The sequence below is a fragment of the Myotis myotis genome, unplaced genomic scaffold (assembly GCF_014108235.1).
Source record: "Myotis myotis isolate mMyoMyo1 unplaced genomic scaffold, mMyoMyo1.p scaffold_m19_p_12, whole genome shotgun sequence".
Taxonomy (NCBI): domain Eukaryota; kingdom Metazoa; phylum Chordata; class Mammalia; order Chiroptera; family Vespertilionidae; genus Myotis; species Myotis myotis.
Window position 1 is genome coordinate 10,011,075 of NW_023416316.1, and position 11,340 is coordinate 10,022,414.

The window sequence follows — 11,340 nt, forward strand, 5'->3', positions numbered from 1 at the left end:
TAAAGTGCATGTAAGCTGTAAGTATCCACAAATGTTAGTTCTCCTCCTGCAGGCATGGTATCAAGAGATGGTCCAGTTCTACAGTTACATCAGTTCTGCTCTCAACATTCATCTGTGTATCTCTCTTGCAAAAGATACGTCACATTTCTCCTCACATATGCCACCATCTCATGCAATGCCCACTGTGTGCTAGACATTGTACTGACTTCAGATCTTAGATCTCGTTCTAGCCTTTACTTCTGATGCTTGAATTGCTTTTAAGGCTTCTCTCTGACTTATTTCAGGTTCATCTTGTCTTACAGGTATCAGACAATATCTTGAGGGAAGAATTGCAGTTGGATTCCTGGCTATAGTTAGGTGATACCAAATGATGTTTTCGGGTCTCCTGAAGCTCTTCCCTTCCTTACTTTTGCCTAAATTGGCTTGCACTTCAAGTCTTCATGCTACTCTCCACTCTGAATTATCTGGTGAGAGGGGGGTCCCATGTGGTAGGGGAATAGCCAGGGTCTGTCTTAGTAGACAAAATGATAATTGAATTTCTCCAACATGATTTCAATTTCCTCTTGAAGATTTTTTTAAAGTGACATCTTCACAGGATAATAAAAATGTACATTTTATTATCTATTTGGGGGAAAAGCATCAGTAGATGATACTTGCTTCTCATAACTAGGGACTGGCCTCCAAATACTTTAAGAGTGGAGAAGATCTTTGAGACCATTTGGTCCAGGGGTGGTGAGCGTAGATGTCCACCAAAGCCAGGAAGAGCAGGGAAATGAGTGACACCAGTCAGGAAGGTGAACTGGGGAGGTCACGCTTCATCTAAAGAGGAAGTTACTACTAAGGCACCAGGATTGGTGTCTTCTATGATCATAGGAAGGCTCTAATGCATTCAGATTTGATGAATTGGCAATTACTTACTTAAAAATATTAATGTTCTCACTAAATGCACATGTTTTAAAAAATACTATGTATACCAATCATAGCATGTTTGCACAGCCCTTGGGCTACCGTTTTGCAATTTCAAACTTTGTCCAAACTACTCATTTTAGAGGTCCAGGAAATGCAAATTAATTGCCCAAAGTCACATCAAACATTCCTGGCAGAACTGGAATGAGAACTGAAGCTGAGCCAGATCCTTCCACCGCAGCTCCCTGGTGGTTCTTTCTCCATGTGGCAAGAAAGGTGAAAGGAATAGGAAAAAGGTGGGGTGAAACACATTTATTGAAGGAGCAAACAGTCCCTGTGAAAGAAAATGTGACATCTTTCTTAAAATGTCACCGCATTCTTCTGGACAAATGCAGTCTGCTATCCCTGTACTAGGAATGGGGACTCCATGAGGAGTGAGACAGGAAAGGTATCACCCTGGCAGACACCACTCTCTAAAGGGGAAGTCAAGCACCCAGGCAGTTGTAAAAGACTCTGAAAGGAGCTGGGATAGAAAGTGAAAGGACTTGTGAGAACACAGAGGCGGGGAACCCAACCCAGCCTAGTGGTCACAGAAAGCCTTCCAGACCCAAGTAATAGAGTTACAAAGGGGTGTGATGGGTTGATGGATGGCAAAGAAAACAGCATCCCCTGGAGTGTGAAACCCCAACCACCAATCCTAGGGGAAGAGGAAAGGTATCCTTTGACCATCCCAATGGGTGGCATTTTAATAAATTCTAGCTTTGTGTTTGGGGAAGAGGCATTCCTCTTCAGTTTATTTCCCAGTCTTCCCATCATTGTTTACATGGAAGAAACAGAATGCCTGTTATGGGGATGGTGTTGGAGGAACTCAGTCTCCACACGACATTCACGGTGCTGGCATGGTTGACAGCTGTTTGGAAGCACAGACTCTAAGTGTGGTCCCTAGCTCTACCACTTACTGGTTGTGTGTACTTGAGTATGTTACTTATCTTCTCTGTGCTTTAGTTTTTTCCTCATTAAATGGGAATCACAAGAGTACCTAACTGAAGGGTTGTTGTGAGGATTAAATTGTAAAATCCCCAAAAGATCTTAGTACTGGGTCTGGTACCTAGTGCTACTTAATAATTCACTGTTATACCTATGATGGCAGCTGGATTCCATGATCTTTAAAGTCCCTCCAGTGCTGGGGTCATATGACTCCACAGAGATCATAAAATCAGAAGGTCTGATTGGACAAACATTTGCAGTGGAGAATGAAGGATTAGAAAAGACAAATCAAAAAGTTAAAAGCATATCTAGTGATGAGAAATTCATTTATTTAGTGGATATGTGCTAAGTGGAAGACATTACCATTCCTGATTTAATAAGATCTTAATCCTTTTCAGAAGTTGAGAAGTATTCATATGACCGGGAAAGAAAACATGATGAGAATCTCCATAAAGCAGACCCAGAACTAGTTTGTTCATTTTTCAACAACCATTTGTGAGCATCTCCTATGTGTCTGGAGTTGTCCTAGATGTAGGAATTCGTGAAGGATGAAGATGCAGTGAAAGGGCTAGAGCAAAATTAGTTGGGAAGGATCCAAGTGGAACTGAAAAGGGGCCATTCATGCCACCTGGGAGGTGTCCGAGCCTGCCATCTCTCATTTGAATTCCTGCCACAGCCTCCCAGCTGACCTTTCTGCCTCCCATCTTGTCCCTCTTAACCCATTCTCCTCACAGCACAGCAGGCAACGCCACTCCACAGTTCGTTTAATGGCAACATGGCTTGTAAGACCTCATAGCATGTGACCCTGCCATACTTCTCCTGACTCATTTCTTGCCACTCCATTCTCACCAACACACTTCCTTCCATCACTTAAACTTATCATGATTTCACCAGACTTCTATAATACTGTTCCCTTGATGGGACTGGGCTTCCCTTGACACAGCCAGGCTCAATCCTGCTTATGCTTCAACCCTCAGCTAAAATTTTACTTCCTCCAGGAAGCCTTCTGGAATGCCCTCTGATGTACACACACACACACACACTCACACTCGTAGATCTGGATTAGGTGACCTCCTCTAAGACCCCTCAGAGCCTTGTACTTCCCTATTGAAACACTTACCAGGAGGCATTCTAATGTCCCTTGTCTCTGCTAAATACCCAACTAAATATGGGTACACACAGTGGCTGTCGTGTTCACCACATACTCGCAGCGTCTCCCACAGTCTCTAGTACAGAGTTGGTGCTCAGGAAATATTTGGTGCCATGCTCCCCCTTCTAGGAATGGTGACACAAGACCATGTGAGCTAGCTCCCCAATATCAATGTCTCTGGTAGACCCAGTACCATCCCCCACCCTAATCCCCTGAAAGCCCGATTCTCCTCTACTCTATCCCCTTCCTTCTGCCCAAATCTCCTCCCTCTCCCTGTGTTTCACCTCCCATCAGTTCTGGAATCAGTCCTTGCTTTATTAGGTTTGTGTTCACTTTGAAGCTGTGGCTACACATGGCCACACAAACTCTGGCATCCAGGCCTCCAATCATCCAGAGCCTTGGTGACCTGACAACAAAACATCTGGGCCACTGACTCATCTTGGTTTTCTTTGCATCCACATGGCTTGGCACACTTAGGCACTGCCTGAAGGTCGGGCACTGAATCCCGATGCCGTGACAGTTTCCGTCTGGTCTCTTGAAATCATCAAGCGTTTGTATACATGGGAAAGGCTTTTCTAATCAGGGAACAGCTGGTTGTGGTGAGGGATCTATCTGTTGCTCCCACTATTAATTAGTAACATTTTAGAAAGCAAAGGGAAAAAGGAAAGTTTACCCCTGGGAGGGAGTATTGGGAGCCATATGTAAAACTGTAGGCAATGGAGATTGGATTAACAAGAGGTGATTGAAGACCCTCAGGTAGAAGACAAATATTTCTTCTCTGTGACTTTAGGGAGGAAAGCCATGATCAAAAGTTTCAGAGAAGATGATTTTAGGCATTATTCTTTCAACAAAAAGGACTGAATCTTCTATTGTTGTTTTTCAAGCAACATTTATCAAACACCTATGTCTTCTGGGCCAGTGCCCGAGGGAGGCATATGATGAGCAGTTACCAAACAGAGTCCCTGCTCTCCAAGGGGCTGCAATCAAATGGCGGGAAAGTGACACAAACCCGGAGAGTCATGGTGATGCAGTGTTTACGTGCAATGGCGCACATTAGCATCGTGGGAGCAAAGGAGCAGGCACCTTTTTTGAGTTTCAGAATTGGTACCACCATGTACTGGTGAAGTGATCTTGAGCAAATCTCATAACCTACCTGACATGATGGTAGTGGACTAGATGGATTCAGTATAGGCAGTGGCATTGTGTAGACAAAAAAATTGACTTATTGGTGTTAATGTCCGCCATTCAACTTCCCCAGATTCACACAGGACAGTCTTGTAAATTATGGAGCTTCTGGTCATTGAAAGTATTTAAGGAGGCCAGATGATGTCTAGGAAGAGAAATGCTTAAAGGGAAGTCCCTGTGCTGGAGAGAGGTCTATCAATGCCTGAGGCTCTCTTTTCTATAGCACCTTGTTATAAATAAGACTAGTAAATTTGGTTCTTGTTCTAGAACATAGAGAGTGCACCAAAATCAGGAAGCTCAGAACCATCTGGCACTGAAGAGTACTCTTCCCCTACCAGTGGGATCGAGAGGGCCACCCCTGACCCTGGCCTGACCTCAGTTTTCTCACTGAGAATATGTTAACCTACCAGCAAGGATGAGGGGTGAGTCCCCACTGCATTCTCCAGTGCCCCTTGATCTAGTTCCAAAGTTTCTTATTCCAAAATGTTTCAACTCTTCCTCCTGTCTCATTCTTCTTCCATTACCAGGTCCTATGGATTTTACTCCCTGAATATATGTGTATTCATTATCTTTGGTCAGGCCTCACCACCTCTCACATGAGTCCTTTGATCTCTAGTCTTGTTTTCTTACCCCTAGCATCTAGTAGAGTCCTTTCTTTAAACAATAGACAGAGTGATCCTTTAAAAAAACAAATCTCATAACATCGCCCCCTTATATAAAACCATTTATTATCTCCCACTGGTCTAAGGATCAAGTTCAAGCCTGCTGAATGTCTTGTAAGGGCAGTTCTCCATCTTTTTTATCATTGATTGTGCACATTACACTCTGGTCAGCCAAACCAACTGCATCTTTCAAATTGTCTAAGTCCTTCCACAGGACCTTTGCTCATGCTGTTCCCTCTACGTGGAAATGCCAAGCTCTCTCCCTATCTGATTAAACATGTTTTTTTCCTCTTTGAAAATTTCCCTAACTTTTTCTTTCTTCCCCCTTCATCTAATTGAATTAACCATTTATCTCTTTTTTTGTTGTTTGTTTGTGCATATTATGTTTTCTTCCACTACTTTTTTTCTTTATTGATTAGGGTATTACATATGTGTCCTTATCCCCTCATTGTCCCCCCCCACACACTCCACTCATGCCCTTACCCCCCTGTTGTCTGTTGAGGTACCATAGTACTCCACACACACCTGTATCAGAGCAGTTTGAACACTTTATTACACTCCTTTATTTGAGTTTGTTTTCCTCTCTAGTTTTTTGAGGTCAAAGACTGCATCTCAGTCACCTGACATACAGTATTTTTAAAATAAGAAATTGAACCTGGACAAACTACCACATGGTATTGTTTAAAATCAGCAAATTTGATGACCATTCTTAAGCTCTTTTATTCTGTAAAGAAGTTCACAGCACTGAGTATTGAGCCAAAGATAAAATCAAGCAAATTTCAAAATTTACCCTCTTTCTTCAAGTAACTCCCAATCTCCAGATAGGAGCCTGCTAATTAGACTATGTAATTAGTGTCATCATGAAGATCTGAAGAATAATCAAGTGAGGTGAGATTTTTCATTTTCCCGTGCCATCTGGGGACATGGACAGCATGACTACCAAAAGCCACATCGTGTACAAAACATTTCTTCAAGCAAGAGATAGTCCATTGATGTATCTGTGTACTAAGGATGAGCTGCTGAACTTTAAGGAAATCTTGGCCCTCCCCTTCGAGGTTCAGGGGGTGGGCGGTAGCCAGCGCTACCTTCCTCCTCTGTGGAAGCTGTAAGCCAGTGGTGGTCGGTCTCTTCCATCCCACGAGGGACATCACCATGAAATAGGAGGATTCAACAAGCATATTCAGTCTTGATGGGCTGCCATCTGGAGCTGTCAGACTTCTTTCCCCTAGGCAATAAAGGTGTTGTTTGAAGCTTATTAGTCCAGAAAACAACAATAACAAAAGTATATAATTACCTCAAAAATGTATCTGGATGGGGTGTGAGTTGCTGTTACATATGCATAATTTCCCCAGGAATATGAAGGGTATAATAGTCACTCTTCAAGGACAATGAATACTAATGAGTACTTGAAACACAGTGTGCTTATCTGGGTGGCAACCTGTTTCTCTGCATTGTGGAGATGTAGAACTCCTTGAATTGGAAGCACCAAGAGCAAGGGAGCATCATTGTAGGAGTCCTGGAATTCCTAATAATGTCATTATCATGATTGACAGGCAGTGGGCTTATGCATTGTCCTAACATTTCTAGGCTTTAAAAGTGTTTCATTCATTCACATATCTGACCAAAAATATTCAGCTGAACTAGTGCCATCACAGGAATTGTGATAGAGTGGACTAGTGCTTTGGTAGGACTCGGGAGACCTGGGGTCTTGTTCCAGCAAAGGCCAGATACAGTGGCTACCCCCCTATTTCTCCATTTTCCCATCTCTAATATAGGGATGGGAGCTATTGGACAAGAAAAGCTTCTGTCTAGTTCTGCCTTTCATGGCATCGTTGTTTCCATGGGCTTTATTAGCTCAACTGTATCTTTCTCTACAATGACACTATCATGGACTATTGTAAGAAAATCTTCAGAGAAAGTACATTAAACATCAAAATTTCCATACTGGTGAGATCAGAGATATATAGCCCTGAGCTCTGTGGCACGTATAAGGAAGATACTATAATCAACCTTAGGGAGGTTCCATGCTCATCGTCACAGTCATAATGTCCCAGAAGTAATGACAGCCACATCAAGCAGGTCATAGAAAGTAACCATCAGAACTACTGTGGCTGTAGGGGATTAAACAAGCACACTAACTGTACTTAAGTGGACCAGTTGCCATTGTGATCTGGATCAAGAGTGTTAATATTGATTGCCTGGCCAGCATGGCTTAGTAGTTGAGCATCAACCTATTCATCAAAGGTCACTGGTTCAATTCCCAGTCAGGGCACATGCCCAGGGTATGGGCTCGATCCATAGTGTGGTGCGTGCAGGTGGCAACCGATCAGTGATTCTCTCTCATCATTGATGTTTTTATCTCTCTCTCTCTCTCTCTCTCTCTCTCTCTCTCTCTCTCTCCCTCTCCCCTCCCTCCCTCCCTCTCTCCCTTCCTCCCTCTCTCTCTCTTCCTTCCTTCCTCTCTGAAACAAATATATATATACATATATATACACATACATTTAAAAAGAATGTTAATGTTGAGAATAATCCTATCTAGTTTTATATTATGATCAGAAAACTTTTAAATTCGTGCACAGCATCTCTTAGTGAGTAAAGAGAGCAAGATATCTGGGTTGAGTCCTCATTTGATAGATACAACCTGTGTGACTTGAGAGAGAGGCTGTGAAGTTCACAGCATGGCTTTCGGCACAGTGAGTGCTCAGGGCATGAGACCTGTGTGGTAGGCAGGAGGAGGAATAGACCCACGTCCCAGCTGGCTCATTTACCCAGTCCGCTGTGGAGGCTGGTTGTTCTCACTCCTGAGCCCATGCTTCGTTTGTGTAATAAAATAAGAAAAGAGGACACAGAGAGAGGGGGTGGAAGGAGAGGGAGAAGGGAGGAAAGAAGAGAGAGGGAGAAAGGGAAGGACGGTAGGAGAGAAAAGAGGTAACAGAAGGAGGGAGGGAAAGAGGAAGAAGGAAAAGAGAAAGAAGAACAGAAGAAAGGACGGAAGAAAGAAAGAGAAGGGAGGGAAGGAGGGAAGGTAAACAGAAAGAGGGAGGGAGGGAGGGAAAGAGGACGAAAGGATGGAAAAGAGAGAGAAAGGAAGAAAAGAAGAAAGGAAGAACAATAGAAAGAAAGGAAAAATGAAAGAAAGACAGGCTGAAGTTCAGTAGAATTTCTTGCCTGTTATCCTAAGTAAGCAGTGTTTTATTCTTCAGATCTGAATGCCAGTACCTACTGCAAAAAGGTTCATTGTCATTATCAAACTAATATTTAGCCACCCTGGTAATGGGGTGGGGTGGGGTGGGAGGGAATACAAACAGGTATTTAAAGCAGAGTGTGTAGTCTGGGCAGGGAGTTTGGAAGCCATGCTAGTGGACAAAGCAAGAACACAAGTCAAGTGTGCTTGCTAAGAGGTTGTCTCGCTTTCCTTTCCGCTCACCTGGCATAGCAGACACACATGATGTGGCAGGGAAAACGACAACTTGAAATCCAGCAATTAGACATTCATTTGCATCAAGTCTTAGCTTCTCAGGTTTCCTTCCTTAGTCCCTCAGGAGTCTGAAAATATTTTAAAAAGAAAGAGAGGGAGAAAGAAAAAGTTCCAATGAAAATAAAGAATGTCATTTTTCTTTCCCCTTATGAAATATATTCTGAGGATGAATGAGTCCATTTGGATAGAGTGGGATTCCTTGGAACAAATATCTGTGGTTGGAATTGCTTCTTTAAAAGTTGTGTAACTCTGTCTATCATTCCATGGGTTTCGAGCATTGGCAATAGGCTGGTGCAGCGTGAGATACATACACCTAAAGCAGACAGCCACGTCTCTAAGCACGTACTCTGAGTCAGGTTCTGTGCCAGGGCCTTCAGTGCCCTATCTCATTTGTGCCTCGCATTAACACTGCAAAGTAAGTGATTTTAAGCCTGTTTATAGATAAGGAAACGGAGACCAAGAGAGAGGTGAGGTAATTTGCCCAGCGGCATGCATCTAGTAAATAACAGAGCCAGACATTCAACTCATGCTCCAAAGCCTGTGTCCAAGACACAAACCTTGTCCAGATCCTTACATCCTGCTTGGCCAGAGAGGGCATTGACGTAAGACTGCAAAGCCAAGGAGCTGCTCCTGTAAAGGCTGCTCCTTCATATCCTTTTAGAACCACATTCTGCTAACTGAAGGAGGTATTGTTGTTTCCATTTTTCAGATGGTGAAACTGAGGTGCAGATGGATGGAGGAATTGTCAGAGAGATAACGGTGGGACAGCTGCTCAGGATGTCAATGAAGTTTTCCTCAGGAGTTGGTCTTGACATTGAGGTAATGGGGAAGTCTGGGTTTTTATTTTTCCTTTCTTATAACTAACTGTGGAAGCCCAAGGAGGGAGCAGTTAGGTGCAAAATTTCATTTTAGGAGCAAAAGTTCAGTGGTTTTGGCTGAAATTCCCACACAACCTCCCATGAGTCAGTGAGCCTCTGAGTCTCAGGCTACCTGTCCAGAAAGTGTGACTAAGAAATGTGCTTATGTCCAATGGGTGTTGAGAAGATTTGATGAGTGAAAGCTAAGCAAAGTGCATTGTCTTAGAAAGTACTCTAGAAATGTTACTTATTCCATCATTACCATCATTGTCATCATCATCATGTGCTGTTGTCTAGCAGCAAAGGGAACCGTGTTAGCCAGTCAGAATGGGGTATGCTCCTGCATCAAGGTGCACATGAGGAATCCCAGGCTCAACCCTCTTGGCTGTTTTACCCTGGTTCCGTCACAGGAGCCCTGAGCTTCATGCTCCTCATCCCTAAAGTGGAGCCGGTCGCGATCCCTGCTGTCTCACCTGCCTTCCAGGGTGGTCCCAAATTTCAAATGAGATGATGAAAGAGAAAACCTCTTCACAAAATCTAAAGTGAGCTGTGCATAGAAAGACTCTGTGCTGATAATTCATCTTTCAGTATTTTCTTCTTCTTTTCAATATCAAAATCCACACACAATATGCCTCCATTGTAAAAGGAGAAGCCAAGCAAGACAAAGTAAAAGTCCCCTGACTCCCTCTGTGTGCTTGCCCTGGGCTCCCCATCTCATCCATCAGAGGTACCAAGTGTGTACCATTCCAACCCGCATCTGTCACATTTGTTTTTGTTTTCGGTTGGTTTTGTTATTTTAGTTAATGTCTTGCCTTTCCAATGAGATATGTGGCTGAGTGGTTGAAGACTAGGTTCAGAACCCAAACTGCCTGACTTTGAATTGTGGCTCCTTCATATTTTAACTGTGGATAAGCTTTTCTTGGTCTCACTGTCCTCCTTTGTGAAGTGAGGGCACTGATTATACCTAACTCGGGACTTTGTTGTGAGAATTGAAATGATTAATGCAGCAAACAGGTAACCAGCCCCTGGCACCTGTGTTCCTCAATGTGTGTGTTCAGTACTAGTATAGTTAAACAGGCAAGCTCATGAGGACATGGGTCATAGTTGAATCCTTGGCACTTAGCCCAATACCTCGTACCCAATGGGCACGAACAAATATTTCTTAAATTAATAAGAGAACAACATGCTCATTTTCATATTGGGAGGCTAAGGACTGGGGAAAGCTTAATAGAAAGGCGATTAAAATAAGAACTTGTACTAACTGAGCATCAACTCTGTACAGAGAAGTCCTGTGCTTAATGCATGCTGACTTATTTACTCCTCATGGAAACCCCAAAGGACAGGTGTTATTATCACTGTCTTTGCTTTACCAGTGAGGGAACTGGGACATGGACAGGGTAGGACTCCTATACAGTCACATGGTCAGGATCAAACCCAGCCAGTGTGGGCCCAACATGAGCATTCTTCGTTCCTCTCCAGTCTTCAGAGGGTTTGTTAACTGGGTTAGCATGAAGTCCCTAAGTGACTTGGGCCAGTAATAACTACACAGTGTTTTCCCACTTACCTTTCTGGGCCGAAGTGCTTGCTCTTCTCCCCTCTGGGGGTAAAGTTAATGATGTGGGACATGAAGACAAGGTCATATTGCTTTTGAGAACATAGGAGCCCTGTGGCCCAGACAGTGTCAGAAAGATGTTGAGACCACTTGGTGGATTGAGAAGCCTGGCTGGCCAAAGAGCCACCTCTAAACTTAGAGCACATTTGACTGCAAGAGGCAGCCCACCATTCTGAACTGTGCTAAGCAGTACTGTAGAATGACTCCAGGGTGCTTATGAGAACCAGGGAAGAACTGAGTGGGTGGGAGTCTTAGGGGTCACATCTTTCGGGGGGTTTAATTGGATTCCTGTTGGAATCAGGATGATGACGACCAGCCTTCTAAAATCAGAAGTGAATTATTCACATGGGTCATGTTCAGAATCATTTAACAACTGGTAGTTCCCAGTCACCACTCCACCAGGAAGAATATTGGCCCCAGAGAACAGAATGAACAATGGCCCTACAGCACGGCCTTCCCAGAGCATATCTGCTGGCTACCAGTCCAGGAACTAGATAGTTTTC